Source organism: Lycorma delicatula, chromosome 10, assembly GCF_047948215.1.
Source record: "Lycorma delicatula isolate Av1 chromosome 10, ASM4794821v1, whole genome shotgun sequence".
Classification (NCBI taxonomy): Eukaryota; Metazoa; Arthropoda; class Insecta; order Hemiptera; family Fulgoridae; genus Lycorma; species Lycorma delicatula.
This window is the reverse complement of record NC_134464.1, coordinates 89,740,789-89,762,887: the sequence shown is the minus strand read 5'-3', so window position 1 is coordinate 89,762,887 and position 22,099 is coordinate 89,740,789. Positions and strand designations below refer to the sequence as shown.

Genomic DNA, 22,099 nt, shown 5'->3' with positions numbered 1-22,099 from the left:
CGTCCTCTGTACCCATTCCGGGACAAAACCCGTACTGATTCCCCATCAACAATCTTTGCCAGGTTAACCTCTCATTTATATGCAGATACAGAACCTTTTCAAAGACCTTGCCAATAACTAGTAACGTCAGAGGCCTATACGACGAACTAACAGCGGGATCCTTGTCGCCACCTTTAAACAACAATTTCACAATCCCCTTTTTCCAACACACAGGGAAGTATCCTCCAAACAATTTATTAAATACACGTGTGACAACTCTCACACTCACTCCAACCTAGCAAATAAGAAACTTCGCCGTTATTCTATCAAAGCCTACAGATAGCATGACGCACCTCAGCCTCAGTGATCTCCAAGGACATGGCACTCCCGTTGAACTGAGCGACCTCTCGCCGGAGCCGCAGATGGTATGCGGTCTCTCCAGCTTCACTATCATCAGGCAGTAAATCGTCTAGTAATTTGTGTAAAATCTCAGAAGTGTCCGAAATTACACCAAACCTGGTCAAGAAAGCGGACAGAAGACATTTAACACCAACCCCAAAGGTGGAGGTGTTAAATCAGGCGACCTTGTAGGCCAATTGATAAATCCGGCACGTTCAATTTTCTGTTTAAAAGAATCGCATTTAAATGTTGTCCAACTGCTAGACGGAAAAGTGTGGAATTGTCCCATCGCGCTAGAAACTTATCTAAATCCTTGTTAACAGACGAATAACTTCCATAGATCTGAAAAATTATTTTGCAAAAAAGTTAAGTATGAATCACCGGAAACATTCTCATTGAAAATAAATTTTTTCAAATCGGATTTCATATAAAATTACTAAATATCCTCTTAATTTTGATCCCAAGAATTACAGTCTGGTTTAATTTTATCGAAAGTATCGAAATCACAGCGAAATCTGTCGCCAGCCTACACGAATTAACGAAGTGTTTCAGTAACTATTTGTATATGAATTTTCTTCCTTTACTTTCATCAGTAAAACATGACCTCAAAGTACGTTACTTTCTTCGTGAACCACTCTGTATAATAAATAAATAAAAAAGTCTCACAATCTGTCTGAAGTAAATTACTAAACAAACAAGTCATGGATAACAACAAATACATTTATCGTAGAGTATTTTATATGAATTTTAACAAAATATGTAGCTATTACTATACTACGTACAAGTTTTTATTCCTATTTTAATACAAGAAATTACTATAACCTGTAACAGCTTATTACTATTTTTTGCTTTTAAAAATTGTATTCAATATTTAAAACCTACGCAAGGATTAAAATTTTACATAAAAATAGACAAATTTATATTTTAAATAAAACCGTTCGGAACAATTTTAATATTACTGTAGTAACTTATAAAATTTCACATATGGTGCGTCAAGCGATTGAAAATTAAAAAATTCGTAACTGGTGATTTTACTTTTTCTGTTTAAGATACACAGATGGAAAGAATAGTAGATGAAGAGGAAGGAGAAGTTACAAAGACGAAGAAAAGGATAAAGAATAAATGATAAATAAATAAAAGACCTTAATATTTATTCTTTTTCATTTATATTCAGACCTGAAGTATTGTTTGAATATTTTATAAGTTCAACGTCAGCTGAACTTAGCTTGCATGGAAAAATAAAGTTGTTATACGTTAACATATTACCATGGTGGCAATGAATATAAAGTAAAAATAATAAAATTTAACAGTAAATAGGTCTTCAGTGTAACATAACGTACATACATGCAAAAATATTAAAGAAAATAGAGGGGGTTGTGTCACTTTGTGGGCTGATGATTGCTTTAACAAGGACAGTATTATTCTGTAAAGTAAATAATTTAAAATCCGCTGTATAATTTTACACAATTCCAGATAGTGTTGTCATTTTCTTAAAAAAATAAATTAACATTTTAAAATCCAGGGAGAATTTATAATAAAGTTATAAATAAGACTTTAAAATTGTTTACGTAGTCCAACATGTGTTTTACTGTCAAGAAAAAAAGACTACATTAAAATAACCTGGATTTTATAAAACAATGCATACGAATTAACATCAAGAAATCTTATTTTTCCTCTACATTAACACAATTTATATACCAAGCCTGAACAATGCTAGCGTGATGTATTTTATTAGTAATTACAGTTTAATGATTATGAGATCCTACAACACAAACTGACGAATAATAATTACATAAAAAAACTGTGAAAAGTAACTCTTCAGGGAAATCGAATCTGTCAGAAGGAAACGAGGAAATACAGTATGACATTTCAAAACGTGAATTTTTACCACAGAAATTTGTGGTCTCGCGTTAAATGTTACAAAATTTTGAACACGAAATCTATGTCAAATTAAAAGCACTTGATTCATTCTTTGAAATAGAAATTCTCTTAGACAGACAGAAAACAATAGTTCAATATTTCTATATATATATATATATATATATATGTGTGTGTGTATATATTTAAATTTTAAATAAAATAAAATTATAAATACCGTATACTATAGTTTATGTAAATACTTTAAATACAATATTATAGATAAATATAATATTCAAATTATAAAATTTTTTTTTTTTATAAAAATCTGTACCGTTACATAAAGAAGAAGAGGGTTTTTCTTTGTTCGGATAAACAAAAAAATTACTCGATCAATCGCAACCAAATCTTTACCCATATTTTTTTTTTGGCAAAACTGAGAAGGTTATAGGCATATTTCATCTCGAAAAAAATGTAAGTAATACAGAAGATTTGCTGGTTGAAGCACAAACTTTAACGAACTGTGAGTCTATCGCTGTATGAGCTAGGTTCGAGCTGGATGATTCGAAAAAATCGAATGAATAATATAACAAAAATAATATAATTAAATTTACGTTAGATAAAATAATGTTAAATAAATTTATAAAATTTCTGTTTAACAATAATGGGCTTTCCGTGGGGACTGCGTGTAAGGGTAGAGTGGTGAGGTATGCGAGCACCTTTTGGGAGGGTATCATTAACTGGTTAAAAAAAAGGTGCCCCTGAAGCGCTGTTTTGAGAACTGCAATGGAATTCTCTTATAATCTCTGCAAGCAATCGTCCCATTTTCAAAATTCAAAAACGGGTATTTGTTAGTCGGTTGAAGGCTAACTTTTGCATGCATCAGGTGCATTCTCGATCTAACAGATCGCGGTTATTCGGAGATGTGTATATAAAGTTTATCTGTTTATTATCGCATGACGCGAGAACCGACCGACCGATTACTTTCAAATTTGCAGGATACATTCGTATTATCTCAGGGAAGGTTTTAAGCCATCGACCGAGGTCCTAGCTCGCTTGAAGGTTAAGATATTAAAAATATTTATTATTTCTTCCCCCCCATGGAGGATGAAGTTGTCAATTAAAGATATGCAATAAGGAAAAAATAGATTAATTCTTTTACTTCATTATTATATGTCTGCCACCATGGCAAATAAATAAGTTATGAATTTTTCGTCGTCAAAGGTGTGTATTTTAGGTACCAAAGTTAATATTATTTTATCATTTGTAATTTAATTTCTTTTCAGGTTTCTATAAAGCCCGACTACTATAATTATTATTTATCGGTATTATTCTCATGATTATGAGGATAACGTACAGTACGGGAGTCCAAGAGGTGGAGCCCTCTGGGTAGATGGAAATGGCGACTGAAGCAAGCTCTGCGGATGTCAAGGGCGCATTTGTTACCTGGCAGATTGGGAGCGCGGCGAGCGAAGCGAGATTAATTAAAACACTTTTAAAAACGATAAAAAACACATAAAAAATAAATAAAATATTTTAATTTATTTTTTGTTAGGCGACGACTACAAAAAAAAATCTATTAAATGTAATTTTTTAACGAGGATCAATATTTAAAAAAAAAATTATTTAGGATATCATGAAGTTAAAATTTCTTTTAAACTGTATTAAATAATTCAGACATCCATATTAATAAATATATGTATATATTTTAATGTAGAAGTAAAACGAAACATAAACAATTAAAATATAAGATATTTTTAATAAAATATATGAATGTTTGAGAAAGCTTCCTTTCCAAATTTAACAACCTCATTATTTAATTAAAAAATGTAATAAAAAGAAGAAAAAACGAGAAAAAGAAAGATTTTAAGGAAATAAGAGTATAACAAAGAAAAGAAAAGGACTGCTATGAATCACAGCACAATCAACACTACTTCGCCGCCACGATAAAATATTTCCATTTCAACTCCTTTTCTTTTTTTTTGGTCTTACGTGTCCTTTGAGGATGTACTACGCAGACATTGTGCAGTCGTAAATCAAGACTTTACCCTCTTAACCTTACGACCTTTAGTGAGCATTATATATATATATATATATATATATATATATATATATATATATAGTATACCTAGTAAGGTCTTTAGCTGCGACTCCACCCTACTAGGTAAATGGCAAACAGGCAGCAAACAATACTATTTTTATTCAACTTTATATAAATTTATAATGTATATCATTATAGGTTGATTTAGACGCATTAAATAAAAATGAATGATATAGAAAAAAAGCGGGGGGAATATAATATATACATGCATTATACGGATATCTGATGAATCATATCTACAACTCAAATAAATCTATTGTTAACAAGTACACCTACTTAGTCGGTTAAACAGCCGACTTTATTTCCTCCTTTTTTTAAAAATATATTAATAATAACGACATTTCTAAAGAAAAAAAAATAAATATAAAACCAAAATGTATATTGGGATTATGCTTCAAAACTATATTTCCAAGATCGTCAATTAGAATGATTCATTCAACTTTACAAAAACGAAAAAAATCATGCAGACCTTGGTCTGGAAGTCAGTAATCACACATTAACATAATGATAAAAGATCTTTTTATATAAACAGGAATTTTCCAAGATTACCTTTTCTTTTTTAATTCGTCAAATATCTATGTATATTTTTTGTATCACAGCTCTCTAGACCTATGTGCAAGAAGAAAGTAATCGGTCAAAATATGGGCCATGGATTTTGCATTTCTCGACGCTTAATGACCCAAAAAAAATCTGATGTGGACACTACATGAGTTCCTTGTACGCCCGATTAAATTACGTATACACATTTTTAATAAAATGATACGTGCATAAAATTTTATTTTATTATTACTGATAATTTTCGTTGTTTTTTTTTTGTTTGTTTTCATTCAATTTTAATAATTATTAATAAATCAATATATTTAAATTAAAAAAAAGTTAAAAAATATATTAAGTCGGATTCGAACCGATGTGCCTTCCCATTGTAAAATCCATATTATTCATTAATTAAAATTTTATTTGGCTATAACTCTGGAGCCGATGAAAATAAGTACCACTTATGATATATATAGGTGAAAAGCTCTCGATGAGGGCTTATAACTGTAGTTAAGTTAAAAGTCCAAAATCCAAATTTTTTTGGAGTTTGGGCTTTTTTGGACACTTTTGGTCCAGTCGATTGCAATGAAAAGGGGAGTTGCACAACTAGATGTTACAATAGTCCTAAATCCAACATTTCAACATTTTACGGCTAATCGTTTTTGAGTTATGCGAGGTATATACATACATACGTACAGATGTCATGCCGAAATTAGTCAAATGGATATTTCCGTTGAAATCTGGAAACCGAAATTTTTCGCGATCAAAATACTTCCTTTACTTCGGTACAAGGAAGTAATAAACAACAAAAATGTATAATGTAACCGTTCAAAGTATATATAATTGTTTTTTGTAATCAGTTAACAAGTCGATTGAAATTACTGAATAACAATCCTGTTTTCGAAAATATTTAAAGATACGGTAAAACATAATAAAAGATAGCATACTCCATTTTAGAATAAAAAATAACAATAAAATACAGTCCGGACAAAAATTTGCATGTTTCCTACCTTTTTTTTTAAAAATAATTTGAGTGAGGATTTTAATCTAATAAAATAACGAAATAAACAGTATTACATTTAAAAAAAAAAAGAATTTTAAAATTTTGTACAACTTTTTTTACGAAAAAGAGAAAAAAAGTTAAATAAAACAGCTCTTATATATATTGTGGATGTGCACCATTACAACTAACTGAATGTGAACAGAGCTGGTTAGTTAGAAACATCAAGAAGCTTTATATTCATGTAGCGCGCAATATGATTTCTACCGCTGTTTGCTGTTATTCGAACACAGCTAATCTCTTTTCAGCATATTTTTTAGAACTCTTTTATAGTATGTAAATGAAATATATTTACTAAAACAAATCTTTTTTTTTTTTAAATATCTAACTTTACATCAAACATTACATACTTCTTTTTCTGTTTTCCGTTGTACTGTATATAAGAAAATAATACAATGCAAACGGTCATAAAATTAACTTCCCATTTTGAGATATATCTCCATCACGTCCACTTGTATAATATTTATATCAAAGTCGCTAAAACTCTGATTGTAAAATTCTCATATTTTCTTCTGAACATTTCTTTCATACTACAGAAATGGTTTGTCCAGTAGTTATGAAAACGTAACGTTGAGGCTTCCGTATTAACGAGGTTAATACTTTTAAAAATTAAAAAAAAAATAGGTTATGGGGTTGGGAAGATATTGAGGTAAAACTTTTTTCCAAAAAGTAACTGAAGTAAACACCGTAGCAAATAAAGTGTAATAAATTATGATCTGGAATGAACGACGAAACAAATACAAATCTTCAATAAAATTGTTAAAAAACAGGTCTAAAAATTTCCACTGAAAAAAAGAAAATATAAGACTAATTTTAAAACCGAGCCAATCTTCTAAATCGACACAAATACCTTGGTAAAATAATAGAACAAGACCGACTAGAAAATAAAACTCTAGAACAATTAAACTAATAATAGTCTAAACCAATAACTGAAAAAACTTTTATAATAAAAATCCTTATAGGGAAATGAAAAATTAAGACACCTTAATACTGTGTTAAAAAACCAGAAGGTCCATATCAGTCTGAAGGTTTGTTTGAGACATTTATAATAAAATTACCTTTAACAAAAAAATCTAGTAGGCAAAATTAATCGGTTAGATAATGAAAGTGTTCAGTTTATAATAATAAAAGGATACTTGCCAAATCCTTAACTCACACTAGTTATTAAATAACGAAATATTTGTAACTAACGACAGATGGGTGAACAAAATAAAAATTTCACAAATATCCGTCCAGTAGATTGGCAATTACTGGCATCTACATCAATAAATAGTCTCTAATTTCCAATAACAGTTTTCTACGAATATCTTTTTCATCTATAGTTTATTACTTTTTAATAATCTTGTAATTCGTGCGTAATATGGCGAATATGTAGCAAATTTTAAATGCTGCATTTTGAGATGATTAATTAATTTATATTAAATATCTAATATTTATTATCATAATAAATACATTTGGATTTTCGGTTAATCGTTTTGGAATTATGCGAGATACATACGTATGTAAAGACGCTCACGCCAAAACTAAACAAAATGGATTCAGAGATGGTCAAAATGGATATTTCCGTTGAAATCTGAAAACCAAAATTTTATAAAGGATACAAACTGTACTGAATTAATTGAGTATGTAAATAGATAACTCCCGTCTGAAGTTCCTGATCTCCGATAGGGCGCCTCCACAGTGCCAGAATGGGAATGCCCGCTAAATATAGTACTGGGGAAATAAAAATCTCGGGACAGAACAAAAAATGTTGGAAGTTTGGTTCACCAAAAGATAGGGGAAGAGTACCCGTATAAAAATAATCCGGGAGAGGTTAAGGGTTTTGCGCCGGGCCAACACCACATCAAGTAAAACATTTCTCGTTACGTACCGCCAATAAACAAAAAGTGAAATAGACTGCGGAATTCGGAGTCGAATCCGAATTATGGAAGGCGGAAACATTAGGAATAAAATAAAAGGCATGGCAGTTTAAGGAGTGACCTCCCGAATATGTATGATGTTCTTGGAAGAACGGGTATGGCGGATTAAATGGAAATTGCACGGATAGGAATGTTGGAGAGAATTGACGGAGACTAAGGCTCACATTGGGCTGTAGTTCCAAAGAAGAACAATCGGATAACTGAGAAGGTAGGATATGTATTAAATATGTTCAAGTTTAAACAGAAATAAAGTCAAATGCAAAAGCAAACGAACGGAAAGAACATAAATATATATATATAGTTTTAGGTGTGAGATCTCCCACTGCACTCTGCTGCCAAAAATTTAAATTTTCAAATAAATTTGTTACGTTACAGACTGATACACAACAAATTTAGACATTTTATTATTTTAAAACATCTAATAAAAAACATTTACAAAACGAATCTGTTAAAAGAGACATAAACTTGTTACAAAACAAATTTTAATATGTTAAAACTATAAACACGATTTACATTTGTTTTAATGGAGTACTGTATTTATTTATTTTATAAATACATATATGATACGAAACTTATCTTAAGTTACATCAATAATGTAAAATCCGTTGACTTCGGTTGTAGGTGTCAGACGAAATGTGGGCGTGAATTGCAGACACACGGAATAATATTATATTTATTATATAATTTAAACACGAGACCGTACTGTGTTTCCAATTCGTAGGTTATTTATTATTCATTATTAGTATCTGAGAAAAAGAAAAATACTGTGACACACACACCAAATCAAAAAATGCTAGAACACTTTATAGCTTTAACGGGTTAAAAATTAAAGAAAAAAAAATGTAAACTAGATATATACAAAGAGAACATACACACGAAATAAGTGACCAAAAGGTGATAAAGAAAGAGAAAATGAAGACAAAGAAGTAAAAGTAGGAGAAGGTTAAAAAGGAAAAGAAAAGATTGTCCGCCCACAAAGCAGATCATACAGATCAACTTCAACTAAATTAAGGTAACTTAACATTTATAAATGTCAAATGATCAAGTTACAAAGTCATTTCTTTCGCTTGATTATTTTAATACACGTCGTTTTCTATCAGATAAACATTTTTTTTTTCGAAATAAGTTCTGATACATCATATATAAGCAATAGAAATTTTTAGTAGAGAATATATTCAAAATAAAAACACGTCTTACCATTTTTCTATCCTATTTTATATTTTATATAGCTAGAATATTTTAATAAAAATGAAACAAACATATTTTTTAAATATTTATATATGTTTTATTATAAAATACGAGATAAAAGAAACTGGTTCAAAATCATATCAAAATTTCTACGGTTACAATTTACATAGATATTAGATCTAGCATTTTTATTTACAGGTTGTTTATAAGTGTATATAATAAAATAAATTATTTAAAAATGTGATATCCAAGGAGCTCTGTGTTCAATTTAGAATTTGATAATCTCAATATATACTACTTTGTTCCTTCATTTTTGGAACAAGGTGAGCCGTTGATTTAGGAAAGGTTTGTATATTCTCATTCACAACACATTTAGTGACCTCAACCCAACCAAAATAACAAAAAACATTGTAAACATGGTACGTACTCGTAGATGTGCTGTATTCAAGATATTAAAACTAGCCGGCAAATTAATATATAAATTTATACAGTTTTAAGTACAAACGTCAATGTAGCTAAAATTAAACTCCAGTTTTCAAGCAGGTGACGTAGCATGATGTACTTACTTAACTAGATGTCCAACAGTTTAGAATGACTCACCACATTCACACCCAGCCGTGGATGTGATGTCCCAATTGTTCTTAAGGTAAGTACATCTACCCCACCCGGTTTTTATGCGATTAAGTCTATACCGCAACTGCTCTGGCAGACCAAAAAAATTTTGTATGCACTGCTTCTAACCAGCGGTAGCCAAAGTTGTCGTACCACGAGATTTACCGTTGTTGTTTGATGCAGTCCTCCTCTATAACTTTTGGACCAGTTCCCATGCAGGTTTCAGAGATTTCAGGCGCTGATTAACTGATCCACCGATGATCATGTTGATTGGGGCCGGTGCATTAATAATTGTTTTCCACAGTAATACTAGGGCATTCTAAGATGTGGTGGAGATATGTAAGCCGGTACTGGGAGGCATCTAATTGTGGTAGAGGAGACTGTACCAGTAATTGTCCTCATGGTATTATTTAATTAAATATCCAACTTACTAGTACAGGAGTTTTATTAAACTATACAGCTGCACAATATTCAGCCACAGTATAACTCAAGACTAATGTTAACGTACGCTTGGATTCGCTCCCCAGGTCTTTCCAGCCGGCTAATGAATTATGTTTTACTTCGATTTTGCATCGGTATTCATAATATGAAGCTATAATAATAAGTCACAGAATATATATGTAAGTTGACAAAACATCATATAATTTATTTAATGTAAACCGGCTATAAAGAGAAGTTTTATTGGATATATATATATATACAACGTTAAACAAGATTAAAAAACTAATAAAAAAAAAAGGAGGAGGGGGACACAAAACGACTTCCTTGTAAGCCTTTTAAATTAAATGTACACATGTTTTTTAAACTGAAAAGTACATCAAATTTGATTTCATTAATCTGTTATTTTTTCTTTTTTTTTGTTATTTATGAATTATTATTTATTGTAATTTTTTTTTTACAATCAGAGGTTAATAATTATTAATAAATATATTTAAATTAAAAAAAAGGAAATGAAATCGGATTCGAACCGATGTGCCTTCCTCTAAGATCCAAATGTTTCATTAATTAAAAAAATATTATTTGGCTATAACTCTGGAACCAATGAAAATAAGTAACACTTAAGATATATCGTTGAAAAGCTCTCAATAAATACTTATTACTGCAGTTAAGAAAGGGCTTTTTGGACATTTTTAGTCAAATCGATTGCAATCAAAATAGGAGGTATACAACTACACGTTACACCATCCTAAATAAAAAAATTCAATATTCTATGGCTAATCGTTTTTGAGTAATGAGAGATACGTACGTACATACGTCACACCGAAAATAGTTAAAATGGATTGAAGGATGGAAAAAATTGATATTTCCGTTAAAATTTGAAAACCGAAATTTTTCGCGATTACAATACTTCTTTTACTTCGTACAAGGAAATAAAAACATATAAAAAATGCGCCTTTAATGAGTTACATCCCAGGAAAGTTGATTGAGGATTTGATATAACTTTTAATACATATTTGATGTAATTTTGTTTCTGTATCCTTATATATTTTCGATGATATGCTGAGAAAACGGGCAACTACAAACAGTCGACGACCTATACTTTGCTGATAATATATATTTAATGACATATACTGTGCGTTTCTAAATGAACATAAAGGTTTCAAAGTTATATAATATTGATTAAGTTTTACTTACATTAATCAATTATACATGAAATGTAAAAACAACTGAAACATTGTTTCCTGATAGTATTCAATGTGAGCACGATTCGTCACATGGCACTCATCCAGCCGATAGGAGAATTCATCCCGTACTTTAAACAGCAAGTTGGACTAATCGATAAGACAGATGCTTCAATCCTGCATTTCAAGACGGGTAGGTCAGCTGGTAACAGTGGCACGTTCTTTATAAACTTCCAAAGAAAAAAAATCACACGAGTTCAGATCGTGCGAACGTGAAGGTCACAGCAAACATGCCCTGTCATCTGTGGTCCCGGCGACCAATCCAGCGGTCGGGGAGAATTTAATTTAAACAATTGCGTGCGTATGCCGGTGAGGAAGCGGCATCTTGTTGCCAAATTAAGTTCTGCGGTTGCAGTTGAGTAAAGAGCCAACGTTGTTACATAGCCTACGATTTTCTAGGACTACGCACAAAAAACTTTTACACGTTCGACATTGTCTTCGGACGCACTCAACTCTTCCCTTTACAATATAACCAGCGTTTTCGAATTATTTATACCATCTACGAATGTTATTTTCACTCAGCGATTCACAAAGGAACGCATGTTGAACCGTAATTACAGATTCACACTTTGAAAACTGCAAAACACAAAACGCTTTCTGTTGAGGGGTGGTTGCAATCTTCACTACTATCGATTTCAATTCTAAGGTACACGAATCAGTTTATGAGCTTGCGCACAGCTAAACCAATTTGAGTTGGTCTTTCATTACATGTATTATTAATAAATATACGTGAAACTTGAGAAATATTACTTAGCTTTAAAACCCCAATTTTTATTTTGAAACATACCGTATTATAATTGTTGCCAATACAATAGAGAAATTGATCTATTTAAATTAAAATCGATGAAAACATCGAGCAATTTTTAACGATATGAGAAAAACAATTAATGTTTAACAATTTCGTTTTTAACAGGTTAAATATATGATACCAGCAAACATTTATTTTTCTACAAGAAATGGGTTTGATGTGGTTTTATCAACTCAACTATAAACTGTTCAGCCAGATTTTTAGTGCAGGTTAAAACAGAAAAAGATTGTTTTTGGAGAGCAGTTAACATCGAATGCTGTGAAAAACGACAGTAAAAAATAAATTATTATTATTACAATCACTAAAACTCATTTTACTCATTTAACAGAAAGAATACTATAATCTGATAATCTACGAAATAATTATCTATTCTAATATAACATTACTAATCATGCATACGATGCACTTTAAAAGTAAAAAATAAAGGATATAAAAACCGGTTTACTGATTATTCATCCTAATCTATTGTAGACAGAGGCCGATAGAACAAGTCTACCGGTTGGTGGCACAAATCCTCAATGTCCAAACAGTGTAGCACGCACGTATCTTCCATCAGAGAGACCAACTGAAGAACACTTTATCAGTAGTTAAATCTTCTTAACCGTTCTCCGAGTACACATTTTTCTTTTTTTCTTTTTCTTTTAACATCCGTACGAATAATGAAACTAAACCATGAACACCAATTACCACGGACAAGAAAAAAAATTTAGAAAAAGTAAAAATAGATTCTCATTTAATAACCCCTCCTTAATATTCTAATATAAGATCTAACGACTAAAATTATGTTATTATATGAAATATTACGTTATACGTTACATAATAATAACAATAAACGCCTTTCACTCCTTCAGTTAAAAAGAGATAATTATGAATTTTAAGGACTCTACCGTCTAGTTGAATCACGGTTGAATTACTGTAACGTTGTAATAAAGAACATCATGTAAGTTAAGAATACTAATGCAACTAAAGTCGTGATTCTAAAGTATTGATAAATTGATGCGAATAACCACGATGTGAATTTATCTCTTTTAATGGATAAATAATTTAATAAAAAATATAAAAAGTAATTTAATTTTAAAGAAATGGGTTTGCATATTTCTAACACAAAGAAAACGTAATACGATTATCTTAGATGAAGTTTCTACTCATTTATTCAGTATAACAGTCTCAAAGAGCAGCTAAACATTTTTAGAACGGTCATAAAATCACGGTAAGTTTAAATTGAAGACTTCTTTTTGCTCAATAATAAATTAACTAAGTTAAATTTACAATGAAAAAAGAAAACTAGATGAAAATATTAAAAAAGTAAATTTTCTCGAAAAAATTGATGCCAAAAATACTTTTTAACAGTTAAACTTATTTTTCAAAACGTTTTCCTATATAACCCAAAATAAAACCGTCGCTGTAAATTAAATAAAAAAATAACTATTTATTCCAATCATCTCACAAAAATAATTATCTTAATCCTTTACGTACTTTACAACTCCTTCTATACGCCGAGCGATTCAAATACATGAAATTAATGTATATATATATACCAGCTCTTTTATTTTACTCACAAAAAACTACAAATTAAATTTACCGTTCAACCATAAAAAGTTCTAGAATTATCGTAAGCAATTAAAAACATTATTGAGAATATTGTCCACTGTTAAAAATCAGTTTCAAAATTAGTTGATACGTTCTTTAGTTAATTACATGAATGATCGAATGGTATAATATTTCTGAAGTTTCCATATATTAAGTATTATTTTCTTAATAAGGAACAGGTAGATAGTGCGTCCATTGTTCATGTAATAAATGTATTCGTATCTATAGCTCAATACATACATAGATCATGATATATGGAGTAGAATCAAACAGCAGAAAGAAGGTTAGGAAAGAATACCGAGGAGTAGTCAACTTTTGATACACATTCGAACACTACCTCTCGGTACCAATTCGACAAAGAAAAATCACATTAAACACAACATTAAACGTATACTCAATTTAATGGGTAAAAAGATAAAAAATCATTTAATAATGGAAAACCGAAGATAGAATCAAGCTTATTCCTTTTACATGGAGGTTGATTGGAGATTAGTATGAACTACGTTCGTTAAACTTCGGTTACTTTCGTTAACGATGAAGTTAATATCTCAGCACTCCCCATTTTCTATCTATTTTTCCCGATCGTTCGATTTACAGTTACAAAATTAATCGTAACTAATCTGATCGATAATCTTTTAACGTAGTATAAGGTACATGAATTTCACGTTATCCGTTGCTGTTATGATTAAATAACTATAAATAAAAAAAAAAGAAAGCCTGTGGTAGTAAAATATGATCGCTAATCACATCAACGCTATTACATAAAGTTGAATTCTAGGTAAATGATATAATAACATTCATTTTTGTAACGTTTAAATAAAAGAAGAGATTAGAAATAAACTGGATCTTTAAACTACACAAATAAACAAACTATAACATTAAAATGAAAAAAAAGCCAAGTATATATCAGCTACTTACAGGTAAAAGAAATTCACATGTTTAAATGACAGTTTCACTTTTCACAAACGTACCTAGAACAAGCAACAACAAAATAATATAAATATGTATTTAACAGAATAGAAATGTGTTAAACAAAAAGAAAGCGAAAATAACCAGTAGAATTTTTTTAAAACCAATTTCCTTAGCAAGAATCTTTTTTCCGATCATTTTTCGGGAAATCTTGACCTATTAGGAAATTTTCTTTAAAAATTTAAAAAATGAAATCTAATTAATAATATGTAAGTAACAATTTTTTTTTTGGAAGGTCAAAATCTAATAAATCTGTTAATATTCAGTCGATTTAACATAGTTAATGTGTAATGTTATTTAATGTATGATAAAATAAGATGTAGTGTATAATATCCTTGACATTGGTAAAAGAAGTCACACATACAATATGGCATGACACGTATCACCATACATAAAAGTCCATATAAATTACAAAACGCATTAATAGTTAAGGTAATATCACAATTGTATTAACAATAACAAAGACCAAGAAAACTAAAATAAAAAGAAAGATTACCTCAAGATTTATCAACGTAGAAAATTAATAACGTCTTAAAAATAAAATCATAGCATTTAAAATGCTATATGAATCTACCTTTCCTTTAATTAAAAATAGTGTTAAGCATTAAGTAAATGTACGAAAATAAATTGTTTTTGCTTTACAGTAGAACAGTTCTGTAACAATATTACTTTCATGTATTTTTGAAAATGAAACATTTACTCATTTTTATGGATATTTATTATCTGCTCAGTATATAACACAGGTGTAACACGAAGTTCTCCAGGAACTTTCGTAACCTAGTCTCCTCGTGAAAATAATGGAAAAAGTTCATATAAACATGTCCTACAATGCTTCGTTTGCGAGTTACGGCTAGTGAAAGATTTCGCTCTGATTTCAGCTACGCCGGTGAAATGAGGTCGTACTGAAATTTTTATTACGTTAATTATGGAGTATAATTAGTTATTTCTTATGTTTTAGCCTGAAAAACCGTATAAAATAGATCCCAGAACCATATCAACAGTAATTTCTAAGAAATCTGGGGTGAAAACCAATAAATTGGGACCATGTTTTCTTTTTATGTTTGACGTATAACTTAGTTAAATGGGTAATAAAATCGTAAAACTTTTAAAGAGAACTTGTAGAAAATTTAATTCTGAACAAAATGGTATAAGAGAAGTTGAATAAACCAAAGAAAAGTTAGAAAAATTCGAATTTTACTTAGAAACAGTACACTAGACAAAACTGCATTAAACATACCAGTTTGTAATAAATGTTCAAAAATGAGCCCGCCATTTTCAACATAGTTCTTGGCACGTTTCTGTACTGCTTTTGTTACAGTACAACTGAAGGACAGCTCTGAAGAACTAATAAGAGTTCATTAGGGCTGTCTTTCAGTAGCTCAGCCGCCTCCATAATGCGGACAATTAATTTCACACGAGAACGTACACTTGGTTTTGTATACAATATTTTTCATCCATTTCCAGAGATAAAAATCTAAAGGTGGTTAGATCAGGCAATCTTGTTGGCCAGAAATGTGGACCTCCACGACGGATTTATTTCTCAGGGAAATAATTATTTAAATGAGTGGAAACGGCTCAAGAGTAGTGGGAGCCGCGCCATCACGCTGAAAGTATACTTGCGTCTCAGTATATATATATATTCTTTTTTTTTTGCCATAGTGGTTAAAGATAGTGTACGTAAAAGATAACTTAATCTGTTGCTTTGCAAGGTCAAATACTAGTCATTTTTAAATCTGTAAAATATTTAAAGGATCTAAATAACAAGGTAAAATAATTATAGTGGCTTTCTTTGAGAGTAATGATCATTATAAATCTAGTTCCTGCGGGTGAACAAAGGGAAGGTATGCCCGCCGTTCTTAATCTGAATATTGTGTGATATAATGATACGTAAAAATATATTCGGCTGAGTAAAGAATACTATGGGAAGGCATTTTATTTCTATCTTTCCGGTTAAGCCTTGTATGAAGTGCTTCATTAATTTTTGAGAATGGAGCTTACGTCGCGAACAACTGTTTCCTATTAATTAAAACGAGTATACAAATACAGGAAATTATATATAAGAATACTGTAATATTAAAATGAAATTTTTATAAAAACAATAATATATAAGTTTAAAATTCATTGACACTTCGTAACACAGAAGTTTAACCGCAGTTGTATTTTAGTAAGTGATTTTTATTTATTTCACTAATTAAGCGTAAAAATAACTAAATGAATTGAAAAAAGAAACCAGAATATAAGAAACCTATTTAAATTAACAAAAAAGAAAACTTTAATTTTGTCACTGGTACTATTAATAAACATACATAACACACACCTACACACTAATGTCTTAATCTAGTTTAAAAATGAAACAAATAAAACAAAATGTTACAATTTAACTGAGAAAGAAGAGGATGATGAAGAGTTTTAAAGAAAAATCAAAACTTAACTGAAGTGTATTTAATTTGATGTAACATTAATAACTTCGAAACGTTTAATTCCAATTCAGTTCAGATCACCTTAGATAACAAACTATCCAAAAAAGGACGGGTTTATTAAAACTGACAGATGCCCTAGCATGTACAGTTTATCAAATTAAACTTCTCCATTGCCTTGACCATTTCTTCTGTCTCTAACTCTATCTTTCTCTCTATTTTTTTTCTATATCACAATACGTATGCACACATCAACACACCCGTTAACCATCACCTTAATCTATGTCATCTAGATATTTTTATAAAGCATTTTCTTTTTTAAACAACTTACGTAAACTAACAATCTAATTTCCATACATTACAGGTTTAACTTTTTTTCTTATGTTTAACCGATCGCAAATTTATTTATCTATTAATAAAAACAGATTATTTATTTTTTCTAACTTGAGTTTAGCATGTTTTACCCGCAAATAATATTCTTTTACAATATTTATAAATAATATTCCCGATTAACAGAATATTGAATCTTTAAATGTTTAGATTACAAAATAAAACAAACGTTTTAATTTACAATATTGAATTTTTTTATACAATGTGCGGACATAAAAATACAAAGATAATTTTGTAATATGCATTCAAATTGAAAGACAAAAAAGGTTTCAAAAGAAAAGAAATAGGACGAATAAAAAAAAAATAAAATAAGGACGAAAGAAGAAGAGAAAATGGAATAAAAAAAAAATTGACTAAACCAAACTTGTCTGCCTTTCACAAAATGTGAAGAAACGAAGAAAATGTTCGTTGTGGGTTTTTTTTTGCCAAGGGCGAATTCAATTCACTGTTATACAGGTGCGAGGCCCGTGACAATAGGGTCGCATATGAAAATCTACGAATATGTTGCAGGAAACATTTCCTTATAAAATTTAAAACCCTTATTCACAAAACCAAAACAAAACAACAAAAAAGTTAACTAAACTGGAGTAGAAATCTTTATTTACTTCTTTAAAGGATTGAGAGTGAAAGTATTTTTACAATAATGTAATATTTTCACTTATTTTAATCTTTACTAGTAAGGTTTTAAAAATTTTATGGTTTCCACCAATCGTTTTAGAATCCATAGTGAATATACACCTCAAAACATAATATATAGTATATTTTGTCAACAGAAAAAAATATAAGTTTATTGAAATTAATTACGAACAGCCATTTAATTGTATTACATCTTTTAGATCTACACGGATAGTACATACGTTCAATATTTCCAGTATGTTAATTAACTACATTAAAAAGAGTAAAAAATTATTACTATTAACATTAACCTTTTTACCCGGATTTCATAACTAGCAACTGAAGATTAAAAAGAAAACCAATGTAATCTTAACTGTCTGAAATACCCATCTTCTCGGTTATTCATCCAAAGGTCCCGGGTTCGAATCCCGATCAGGTATAGAATTTTTCACTCGGTATAAAATTTAATTTCATATTCCCAAGACGTAAGCTTCGAACTTATATAGAAAATTAATTATTAAAAAAATATATATATATGAATGTGCTGTACACCTTGTATTTCATCTTCTGTTATAGTTTTATTTACCGAGAGTTACTGAATATTTTACCATTACAACTTGATAGTACTAAAATCAACCGGTATAATAATAAAATGGAAAATTAAATTTTATGAAATCAGATAAATTTAAATGTATTAATGTGAGAGTTGCGACATGGTATCAACTATCGTGAAAACAATATAGATTTAATCTACCGAAGGTACTATTAAAATTTTTTATTCAATTACGTAATTGAATGAAACTAACTGATGTAGGTTTGTTGATCTTCTTTTGATTTATATACGAGTACAATAATAAATTCATAATACATAGATGTTAACCAGAGGACGACAAGATTTTTATACAAGAAAAAACATCTCGTATCATAGCCTAATGAAGTGAAATTAATATATTATTAAAATTTCTACTTAATTTGAACAATCGATCAGACTGCGAGCTATTTCTCCGTTATGGAGGGTTGGGGAAACTATCAGTGAAATCCGAAAAAAAACCATTTAAACGATGAAAGGAATACATTCAAGTATTTATAACATGATTTAATTACACTGGCATTTTAAGAAACTGAGAAATAACCATTTAATTAATTTCTTACTCGGAAAAATATTTATACCGACAAATTATCACGCCATTTAAATTTAATCGGTAAACCATTTTTCAAATCTCAAAAAAAAAAATGACAACACGTAAATCATTAATTTAAATTGTCAAATAGCGATGGCGTAACGGGATTGTAATACTGTAAATAAAAAGAATTTTTACTCTTATTTTTAAGGGATAAATAAATTCAGATTTTTAAAATCTTTAATTTCTATAGGAATTTAATTTGCTCCGTGATATTTTTTGAATAGGAAAAATTATAAAAAAAGAAATAGAATATGTATATTATTATTTTACACCAGGAAGTATCTTTTCCAAAATTATTTATAAATAAGTTGCATCTAATCCACCCAAAGCTACCTGTTTTATGTCATCGAAAAAATACTGTTTACTGTTAAAGTTTACAATATTTATCAATACGTTGAGCCGATTAATTTTTTTTAATAAGAATTAATTAATTTCGCTCAAATTCACTTAATCGACTATATAAGGCGGAAGTAGTTCCATACGTTACGCATGTATTTTCATGTTTTTATTCCTCATTTAATTGACAAATTGAATTGATACCGCTTTTTTATGTAAAAGAAAATTCGTTTATTATCCCGATCAAAATTTCTTCAAATAATTTAAACGGAAATCATTAAAAACACAGAAAAAAGTTATACAGAAAATCATCTTCCATTTCTCTGTAATTTTTTTTTAAGTAATCTTGTATAATACCGCACTGATATTCAAAGTATGTTCGCTAAAATAAAAAAAAAAATCAATCAAGAAAATTATTGTTAAAAACAAGTGATAAAATTGAACATTTTCAAAAACCCATGAAGGCGTTTTAGATACGTCTACCGCAGAGCCCTCTGGTTCCCTATAATCGTAAAACATATCCAAGAACCTGCTCTGAACTTGCATTACCTATGTAATGCAAAACACAGCATCGAAATCGGTCCAGTAGTTTTTGGGAAATTGTAACAGATATACACAGAAACACACACAACCTCTTACCTCAACCCATTGGGTTGGTCTAGTGGTAAACTCGTCTCGCAAATCAGTTGATTTCGAAGTCGAGAGTTCTACGGTGGAAATCCTAGTAAAGGCAGTTACTTACTTTTATACGGCTTTGAATACTAGATCGTGAATACCGATGTTCTTTGGCGGTTAGGTTTCAATTAACCAAACATCTCAAGAATGGTAAATCTGAAAGTGTACAAGACTATAATTCATTTACACTCATACATACCATATGAAGGTGGACGCTGAACAGGAAAAACATTTTACTTCAAACGCATATACCGCTTTCCTTCTGTCGTGGGTAAAAGACTAAAATAAAAATACGAAACTTTTTTCAACTCGTCCAAAAAATGTTTAAATTTATGTTTAATACATATTCCAAAATTGTTATTCACGCTCAATAGCAGTCTCTATTTGATTTCATAATATTCGTTTCCTTCTTTTTTTTTTTTACGAAAAATCTCAGGTTTACAAACCTTTTTTAAAAAATTTGTTTTCATAAAGGCAGCATTTTTATGTCTATTAATATTTTGTAATAAAATAATAAAAAACGTAAAATGAAATTAAAAACTGATTTAAAAAACGCCCTTGAAATAAAGTAGATACTTTTCAATCACATTTTAACGAAATATTTTGAAGTTGCGGCTAAATTAATAATTTTTAAAAGTCAAAAATTAAAGAAATAAAGGTTTTTTATGATTATGTAATAAATTATATATTTCTTTAAATTAATTATAATTATATTTAAATTGAAATTGACAAAATCCTTAAGTTAAAGCTTTGAAACATTTTCTAAAAAAACGGAGGTAATTTCATTAATTTTACCATAAATTATAAAATTAATAAATCAAAATTTTCAATAAAGAATTTAATACGATAATCGAACAATGGGGGTTTTACAAAATTATTATTAGTGAATACCCTACCTAACGTTCGTTCATACTGATCTAGACGACTTTTAGAAGCAATTTGCTGACTGCAGGAGGAAATATTTCCATGGAGAGACACTAAAACTGTTCACCGGATTGCAATCCAAGACCGTTAAACTATTATCAAATTACACCTATAAATCAGCATGATGTCAGCTCAACAGCGATACCTCCCCCCTTTTAATAAAATCAATATAAACCTCATCTATCTCAAATACACATACACCTACGTTCACCAAATTTATGCGCGTGTAGTATACAACAAATAACATCCCCTATTTAAGATAACATCCGATCTAACAAAATTCTAAAAATTACAAAATAATATATTCCTTTAGAAAAAAAAATTGCTTAAATTTTTTTTTTAAATAATGAAAATATAACAAAGATATTTCATGCTAAAGGAACATATTATTTTATTTAAGTAAAGAAATTTTTGTTTTATCGAAAATAAACCAGGGCGCAAAACCCAGACAGAAATATGTAATTAAAAATAAAACTATCAATATTCGTTTTACAAAACAATGAAGTGAGATCTATTAATATTTCGATCATTCTCTCACCAAAAGCTTTTGTTTTAATTCGAATAGCGTTTATAAAAAAAAAATAATATATGCTGTTAAAAATATAAAAGGCCACTATAAAAAAATAACCACGTAGAAAAACTGCGCCCGATAGTAAAATAATTTTTCCTGACTTACAAATAACGACTTGTTCGATTGGTCGACAACGGGTTTACTTTTTCTTTCGTGAAATTTGTCAGATAGAAACAGAGTCCGACATGTTCAGAGTAATGTATGTACTATTTAAAAATCAAGAGTCCCATTTTAATATCAAAGAAATTGTAAATACAGGGTGGATAAGTAATACACTCACCCCATTCCA

At 29.5% G+C, this 22,099-nt stretch overlaps 1 protein-coding gene across 1 annotated transcript in view; it reads right to left on the bottom strand.

The window, feature by feature from the left end:
• Positions 1–14,701, bottom strand: part of unc-5 — a 789,148-nt gene extending 774,447 nt beyond the window's left edge. Inside the window, exon 1 of the mRNA XM_075377583.1 lies at positions 14,648–14,701. The gene's annotated coding sequence lies outside the window, so the exon portion shown is untranslated. The remainder of the gene's footprint in view (positions 1–14,647) is intronic.
• Between the last annotated feature and the right edge of the window lie 7,398 nt (positions 14,702–22,099).